This window comes from Aptenodytes patagonicus, chromosome 6 (genome assembly GCF_965638725.1).
Source record: "Aptenodytes patagonicus chromosome 6, bAptPat1.pri.cur, whole genome shotgun sequence".
Taxonomy (NCBI): Eukaryota; Metazoa; Chordata; class Aves; order Sphenisciformes; family Spheniscidae; genus Aptenodytes; species Aptenodytes patagonicus.
Window position 1 is genome coordinate 10,897,375 of NC_134954.1, and position 8,705 is coordinate 10,906,079.

The window sequence follows — 8,705 nt, forward strand, 5'->3', positions numbered from 1 at the left end:
AAGCTAACGACCAGCCTTTTACCGTGGTACTTCCAGGCTGCAACACAGAGCTCCCAGCTTGCGCCCAGACAGCCCCGCTGACCCACGGCCACGCTGGCTGAAGCCAAGGGCCAGATCCGAAGCTGCAAGGGTTAAATAGCAAAGCTTGCCCAACCGTACCTAAGCAAGCTGTTAGCAATAAAGAAGAGTAAGCGGGCTTGAGGGCAGTCCCAAATGCTTCTGCATCAACTGGACACTCTTCCATACCAGCTCAGGGATCCCAATACCCATGATGGACATGGGATGCGAGTGCATGATCATCCAGTTCTCCTTCCAGGCATGATAATACAGTCTCCTTCTGTGGACACCTAGAGAGCCGGGAAGAGCTGGTAGCTGTCGATGACCCTGCTCTGGGTGGGATTTCCAAGGTAATGGCTCTCTGGGACCTCCCCGGTGTTCCCAGGAGAATGAGCCACCTACCACTCCCCTGACTCAGCCCAGGACTCACAGCAATCTCTTACTCTGTGCCCCAAACAGAGCTTTTAAGTTAACGGTCCCTTTTTGTTAACACATGTAAATCTAAAAAGACTCCATAAGAATCAACGTTTTTCATATAAATATTTAGGGAGTTGGACTTGATGATCCTTATCCCTTCCAACTTGAGATATTCTATGAAATATGGACTTGGCACATAACAAAAGAGAGAGAGAAGTAGAAGGAAAGAAAGAAGGAAGGAAGGAAAGCAAGTAGGGCCAGCCCCGACACCAGGGACTGTGACTCCACCCACCATAGAAGTTAAGGACCAGTATAATTCTCCGCATTTTACTCACACGAGAACGTGAAGCTCTCGCACTCTTTCCTGCTCTTTTCCTAACACTCTCAGAGACTTCTACCTTTAGCCAGTTATCCTTGCTGTAATTTTCTTAAAATTGTAATTGGATAGTCATCCAGACTCAGGGGAAACCTATGTCAGAGGAATTCCTGGGGATATAGCCCCCATTTGATGAAACAGAGTTGCTAAATTACAGAGGACTAACTAAAGATATAAGTCTTCACTTGTAGTAGAAATCCTGTTTTACCAGCAACTATTTTTAAGGAACCTTATAACAAAATATGTATGCTTGTACATTCATGTTCCTGTATTGTATTTTCTGTCAAGTAAGACTCCGAATTTATGAATATCATGATCTGTGCATGTGTCTCATTGGGACCTCTGAGGGTGAAGGTAGCAAGCGCGCTGGCTAACGCTGAAATTCCCAAAAGCATAGGCACCATTTGAACTAATTTCCCCAAATCAGTTTCCTTTTTGCACTCTTTCTGAGCATACATGTGGCTCAGTCGCATGCAAAAGCCCTACACGTAACAACACTGCAGCTGAGAAACGTGATATTAGCCTTCTGCCTTGCGAAAACATTGGGGGGGGGGGGGAGAAATCCTAAAATACCTCCCAAAAGAAGAAGCTGTTTTGTTCCAGATTAGCAGTGACCAAATCTCAGCCATACATTTTGCTGACAGCAGAGCAGAACAAAGCGGTTACAAACCATGGAGGGCAAGAAACCCACCTGCACGTGGGCCCACAAGCTACACCCAGGCTGCAGAGCTGGCATGAGAGAAGGGGTCAGCTCAAGCGTGGCAAACACGACAGCCAGCTTTGCCTTCCTTCTGCTCTGCATCTGGCCCACCTCGCGCAGCCGGAGGAGCACCAGCTCTCACCCACTGGGTACAGAGATGCTACCAGCCGGGCTGCATCAGCCTGGCAGCACAGAGGAGACAGCTCTTGGCTCTGCTTATGGGGACAGTGAAATCCATGAGCTGTGTCAAGAGAAAGGCAGGGGAGGAAGGAGAAGAGCAGGCAATGTCTGAACTGTGAGCTCCACTGTAGAAAGTGTTTCAGTTCCCAGATAACGTGGCGCTATTCACAGATTTCAGCTTATATAGGCTTTTCCATATATCTATTTTTATTCCCGAAGCATTCCCCATTGCTGTACGATGAAAAGAAAGACCGGACAGCAGAGATGCTCACAGATACGTGAGCGCATTCACACGCTGGTTATAATCTTCCTAACTGTCCACCTTGCCAATGCAACCTGTGCTCCGAGAGCCAAGCTGGGACACCTCCTCTCCCACACCACTAGCTGCAAGGGTTATCTTCGTGGCAAGTTTTTGCAAGTCAGAGTCTTGCTGAAATGGTAGGACATTTGACAACAGTGGGGGACCCAGGACAGACGTGGAAAGGAATACAAATCATGTGCCTGCCAAAATAATCAACATAAAAATCCAAACATAAGTGAGAAGAAGGAATAAAAGAACATGTGCTGGCCTCTTATTCCGAAGGAGTGAAATGCTTCTTCCCTGGTGCATCTGGCACATGCAGGTATTGAAGGAATAAAGCTGGGACAAGCTCTCTCTGCTTCCTCCTTCCTAAATGCATATTTCAGAGCACAAAATTACAGCACCGGGGCCAGCAAGGAGGCATTCCCTATCCCTCCACATATCCAGGCACCATCCAACCTCCCGCCACACCACACTCCCAACCCTCTGAAGTCTCTTTTACCTATGTGCTCCTGCGAGGCACTTTGAGGTAGCGCTACCTGATCCAGGGTATGAGCCTGCTCAAGCCCGGACCACTGCAGCATCCCCGCTGCACGCTAGCTAATGCTCAGATGCAGGATACCTGCACAGAGCCCCAGAGGTCTGGAAGGAGAGAGCCCTGAGGTGTTCAAACACAAGCTTTCCTTCACAGACCCTGAAGGGACAAGGCATGGGCAGACTGGAGCAAGCACAGCTCTTCCTATGTAATACATAGACACTCTGAACTCAAGCTACATCCAGAGACATGGAAAGAAAGTCACAGGGCTGCGTGCATGTAGACCTGCCCTCTGCCTTGCACAGAGGCACTGTGTTAGAAACTTAACCTCTCACCCCATGGCTCCCTGCTTCACCTCCACGCAGCATCTCCTACCTTCCCAGCTTAGCGTTTCCTGATCATTTCGGTGCCCTGCACACTTCCACCATCCAAAGTCCTCACAGCCTTACTCTCCACATCCCGTGTTATTCTGCATCCTTAAGAGCTCCTACAGAGAAGGTGTTCCCACTGATAGGAACAACTCCGCACCTACTTCAAGAGCTTAATCCTCTCCACTTGTCCTTCCCTGCTCGCCACAGCCAGGCAGGCAATGGGAACAGAAAGCAGGACCCTTCCCAGCACTGAGCCCTCCCACCAGAAAGCCCTGGGGCCGGAGCGATGCTCTCCATGCAAACAGGAGAGGCTTTTTCTGCAAGGAACACAAGACAGCAAGTAAATCTTCCAGAGCTGCCAAAAGCAACCTGTTATAAATGGCCCCCTAAGTTTTGAGATATGGACTCTCCACAGCACAGTTAATAAATAATACCCCACGATACTTCTGTGTATGGAAGTGTAAGTTCGGTGACAGTTCTGCTTATCCAAGAGGGGCCTCAGTTAAAAATGGAGTGTCAGAAAAATAGTACTTTTTAATTACATAGCAAATATTTTTTTAAAAAAAAAGATAAGGAGCTTGCTGCAATCTCCCAAATCCAAAAGTAAAAAGCCTTTCCTAGGACAACAAAACTAAATGCATGGAACAAAAGCCATCGTTTTATAAGAAAAGAAAACAGAATTTTATCCAAGCATTATAGCCAGCTATTCACAAAGCAGAGGCTAGGATGGAAAGAGAGAGCGTGCACACGAGAGTGTATTTATAATCCAGCTTACAGTAACATCCTCAGGCCCTGAGATCAGGATCCCATTGTGCCAAGCACCGTACAGACACACTCCAAGAAACCAGCCCAGGCTAAGGAACAAGCACTGCCACTGTAATGAAGGGAAGTGACACTGGCACAGAAAAGAGCCACCTGAAGCACTGGAGCCCTGACAGTCTCTTTTTTTCGGCCCCTTCCTTTTCAGGAAAGCATTCCCTCCACCCAGTTTCCATCCAGATGCCCCCCCCCCCCCCAAATGCTTCGCATAAGGGGGCTGCTGTCCCCAGCAAACACACAGCAAAAGGCATCTTGCTGCCAGCATCTAATCGCTTTCAGGCTGTTTTCTTGGACGTGTCTCTTCCACTTCATTTTCCTGCTGTGACTTAAGTCTGACCCCTTCCTCTCCCCCCTTCCATTTCAAAGATCTGTTTGACAGCAGAAGAGAACAGGTATTAGAGGCTCCCGCATTTGCAATGCGGATGAAAACTGAAGTTGCATTCGTCAGTGCATGTAGCGCTTTAGCTAGGAATAGCCCAATTTCCCTGGCCCGAAGGAGGGAATTTAAGCAAACCACTCCGCATTTCGGGTACCGGAGGCACGGCCAAGCCCGGCTGCAGAAGCGGCGGAGACACGCATCTGCGGTCCTGCAGCTCGGCTCAGACTCGCCTTCACACCGGCCGCGTCCTTTACCGAGGGACAGCGGAGGGGTCCCCCGACTCCGGCAGCAGCACAGGCGCCACAGCGCCCGCTCGCCTCCTCCTCCCCCCCCGTTACCCCCGGCCCGGCGGGGCTGGACGCGGCCGCGCACGTTCGCTCTCACCGTGCAGAGGCGTCTCCGTCCGGGGGACGCCCCGCGCTGCTGCCGCGGCGCCGCGAAGCCTCCTCGGGCTCTCCCGAGCGTCTCTTCTCCTCTCTTTCCTTTTTTTCCCCCGCCGGCCGACGAGCGGGGGCTGCCGCCAGCTGCGCGCCGCCACCGCCCGCCCCCGCGCACCGCCGGGGCTGGAAACCGCTTCCTCCGGCAGAAACTTTCCCTCCGAGTGCGGGGAAGTTCACAGCCGGGCCGGGCCGGGCCTTCCCGGTCCCGGTCCCGGTCCCCGTCCCGGTCCCGGTCCCGGTCCCGGTCCCGGCGACGCCGCGGGGCCGCTCCTCCCTCCCGCCGCCCACGCCTACAGCAACACGCCCGCACCTCTCCCGCCCCCGCGGCTCACCTGAGGAGGCGGAGGGCGCGCGCGGCCACGTCCCGCACGCCGCGCTCGCGCTCGCGCTCTCCCTCTTCTTCTCCTCCTCCTCCTCCTCTTCCCCGGTCCGCTCCCCACCCCGGCTCCGCCCCGCCCCGCGCTCACCGGCCCCCCCTTTCCCCGCCGGCTGCGCTCCTCCCGCGCACGGGGAGGGCTCCCCCGCCCGCCGGCCGTGCCGCGGGGGCGCCCCCGGCTGCAGCGCGGCCCTGAGCCCTGCGCGGGGGGGGGGGGGGGTGTCACTTCGGGGAACGGGCGGCAGCCGGGGCGGGGGGGGGGGGGGGAGGAAATCCGAGCCGGCGGGCGGGGAGCGAGCAAAGGCGGGTTTGTGAGGCGGAAGGCGGCCGCGATGTCCCTCTCGCAGTTTGCGGGGTCCTGCCGGGAGGAGGCGGGTTACGCGGCCGTGCGAGGGCCACGGCTCCCTCTCCTGGCCTGAGCTGTCCTGCCGGCTTGAAGCCGCTGGCGGTGGAGGGGCAGGCAGGCAGGCAGGCGGCCGCCTGAAGTCAGCGCCCCGTCCCCCGGGCGGCCAAGGGACACCTGGAGCCCTTGGCGCCAGCCCGCTGCCTGTTTCGGTAAAGCAGGCTGGCGTGCACAGCCCTAATGCTGCTGCAGCCCCCTCCGCTCTCTGCGGGTCGCTTGTCCCCCGGGAAAGCAAAGTTTCCCCTTCTCCCCTGTGTGCTGGGAGGGAAGGGCTCGTCGGCGAGAGCCGTGGCGCTGCACAGCACCCTGGGCGCTGCGATGCCACCTCGTCCCGGAGAAGCGGCACCTGCTCGATGCAACGTGGTAAATAAAACGCGTATCTGCTGTGGCGGGACGTGCCCGGAGGTGCTGGGGGCACTGCTCTGCCAACAGCTGGCCCTTCCTGCTGCCCCTTTTTGACATCCACGGGGGCTGCCCGACACACCTGGCACACCTCTCTGCGTCAGCAACACCAACACCTTTTGCTGTACCACTGCCATGGATGCAGCCCAGGTGAGACTGAATTTGTTGATGGATGAGGAGCGGGCACCTGAAATGGACTCCAAGAGAAGTAATAGTGAGTCTGAGGAGCTGAAGAAGAATCTGCAGAAATTTGGGCTGGCACCTTCTGGAGAATGTGGCCAGCGATGATCAGTGCAGCCCCTAGTGAGGAGTGCCCTCGCCCCAGGCAGGGAGGAAAGCTCTGTCTCCTCTCAGGTTGGCCAGGAGGCTCTGGCAAACAAGTGACCTGGCCTTATCCGTGCCTTTGTCACCTCTTGGCAGTCTGACAGCAAAGCGATATGACTGGACACGAAGCCTTTAGTGCTAAGGGAACTCCTATCCATTCAAAGTGCTGCAGCACTTCTTAGCACTACTTGCTACAACGCTGCATCTGCATTGGACTGAGTTCAAGCTTTCAGTCATTATCCCCAGGAGGTGGCTCCAGGATATTTAGGAGACCAAATTTCACTCCACACCGCGAAGCTCCTCTGCAACAAACCTGTCCTGGAGAGCAGGGCCTGGCCAGTTGCACCTGGCGCAACCTCTCACAGCCACCACTAGAACATATCTCCCCATCTTCTCTGCAAGGCTGCGTGAGGTACCACTGCACACACGCTGCTGCTGGGAAAGGAGGTCCTTGTCCTCATCAGCCCACCCCAGTTCAGCAAGGTGGGCACACCTGAAATTCTCCCCATCCTGAGGAAGAGCAGCTGTGGCCTGGCTGTGCCACAAGGTGTGAAGGAGCTGCGATGGGAGGCCAGCGCTGTTCCTGCTGCTCTGGCAGGAATAGCTCTTCCTCCCGCACCTCTCTCCCCTTCCCTTCCCAGGGCCCTGGCACAGCAAAATTAGGCAGAAAGCTTCTTATCTCAGCAGCTTTCTTGTCCTGGTGGTGAATGCCCTTGCAAATCTGCCTACTTGGCTTGTGCTTAGAATCAGCTCCACTCAAGCCATCTCTAACCCAAATCTCTCCAAGTATTGCAAGTAACTTGTCAAAGCAGAGCTCTATGTAGACTAATTTACCCCAGTCTTAGGGCAGATTAGTCCGTGTTTTGCTCCATGCTACCTGCACAGCTCCAGGAGCCAAGCTACCTTGTCTGGAGCTACTTTAGGTATCCGTGCACTTGGCTGCATTACTGAATATAGGCAAAACTGGACTAGCAAGGCAGATTTTCTGAGCTGTATTTTCCAACATACTTACAGAGAAATATGTCCTTAAAATCTTCTGTTGAAACACGCAGTCCACTTTTCTTACAGAAGACGAAATAACAAAAGGATTGCATATTTTAGTCGTGATAGTTAATGCAGCTGTGGGAGTAGCTCAGCTGCTCCGGTGATTGTTACAAGAATTAAATAATAATAATAATGATACCTTGTTCTACATAATATCTGCCACCCATAGATACAGATCTGGGATAGGACATGTCATTATTCTTGTTTGGGAGGATCCAGGCACTGTTGCAATACTAGGAATGCAGGTTAACAGTCATTGACACATACACCCTGGGAAATTCATACCGTACCAAAATCCTAGCCTGCCTCCACCAGTGCAAATTAGGGTCTTTAGGCCAGTGTCATTAGTTTTCTCTGATTTTGACGGAAAGCCAGAATTCAACTTTAGACTTCATTGAAAGGCTCATGAATTAAAGTTCAAGACCAAGTTTCCCGAGATTGTTTTAAGGCTACAGCTGACAGCAAAGCTGCAAACGACACCTGCTTATTGTGTTCTCATGGGAAAGGTTTCAGACTCTTTTTGCTCATAGACTAAAAGAATCAGCAATTCCCTACTGTAAAATAAGGGTAATATTGCTCACTTGGGCTCAGTGCTGCCATAAGGATTATTTTTGTATTGCTATTTTTTCTCCCATCCTCTCTCCACACTTGCGCATGCTATTTCTGTGCAGGTTAATGCAACACGGTTACGCCCTAGAGTGAATTATACTACAGTTTGAAGAGCAATTCAGTAAATAGAAAACATTTTTTAAGCACAAAAAAGCAGCATTGTGCCACAATTTTTGGGGAGGGAGCAAAGAGTAGCATTACTAAGTGAAACCACGGGGGGGACTTAAATAGCAGAGGAATGTGTTGGTGTTTAGCCAGGACACTGGAGCTGCTGGCATTGCAACTGCTGCGAAAATATTCTGCAGATCTCCAGTAACAAGTGGCCAAAGGCCTCGGTTTGCTGCTGTTCTGTTCCCGTTAGTCAATTCATAGCTAGAAGCACAGGAGGAGCCTGGATCATACAGCCCAATTCTCTGCCATGTCAGGCACAATGTTGTTTATGGTCCTTCCATGCTCCAACTTAAAACAAGTTTGTGTTTTCTGCCTGTTACTCCTTCTGGGAGATTCTCCTAGACTGTCCACGTCCCTGATGGTCAGGAACCTTTGTGTCATTTTCATCACCAGTTTATTCCCACATGTTCAGGCACCAGCATCAGCTCTCATTTCAGTAGCTGTTTTGCTCACTGCTCCTTACTCAGGTATTTTTATGGAGATGGTTCTTGCCTCCTTTTCCCCCCGAGCTACACAGAATTGGCTTTTCAATCTTCTTTCTTAAATGACTCTGAGTTCACCTCAGACCTCTTCCCTCCATCTACTCTGGTTTCAATTAATCTTAAAGAGCATATGGATGACCAAAAGTAGTTACAGTATTAAATGGGAGGAGGTCTCACTGATGCTTCATACAATAACATTAAAGTCCCCGTTTCTCACTGAAATATCTCACCTGGTAATCCCAAGATTGTATTTATCTTTCTGCAACTAAGCTGTAGCAGTGACCTCATATTTCTCCTCCATTTTTGCTTGCAATGGTAA

The 8,705-nt window shown here is 52.3% G+C and overlaps 1 protein-coding gene across 5 annotated transcripts in view; it reads right to left on the minus strand.

The window, feature by feature from the left end:
* The window catches only part of IL1RAP (interleukin 1 receptor accessory protein), a 48,838-nt gene extending 43,877 nt beyond the window's left edge, over positions 1-4,961 (minus strand). For 2 of the 5 annotated variants that reach the window (XM_076341091.1, XM_076341089.1), the window contains exon 1: positions 4,520-4,794. The gene's annotated coding sequence lies outside the window, so the exon portion shown is untranslated. Of the gene's footprint in view, positions 1-4,519; positions 4,795-4,907 lie in introns of those variants that run through there. The other 3 variants (XM_076341087.1, XM_076341090.1, XM_076341088.1) reach the window with 2 other exon arrangements.
* Between the last annotated feature and the right edge of the window lie 3,744 nt (positions 4,962-8,705).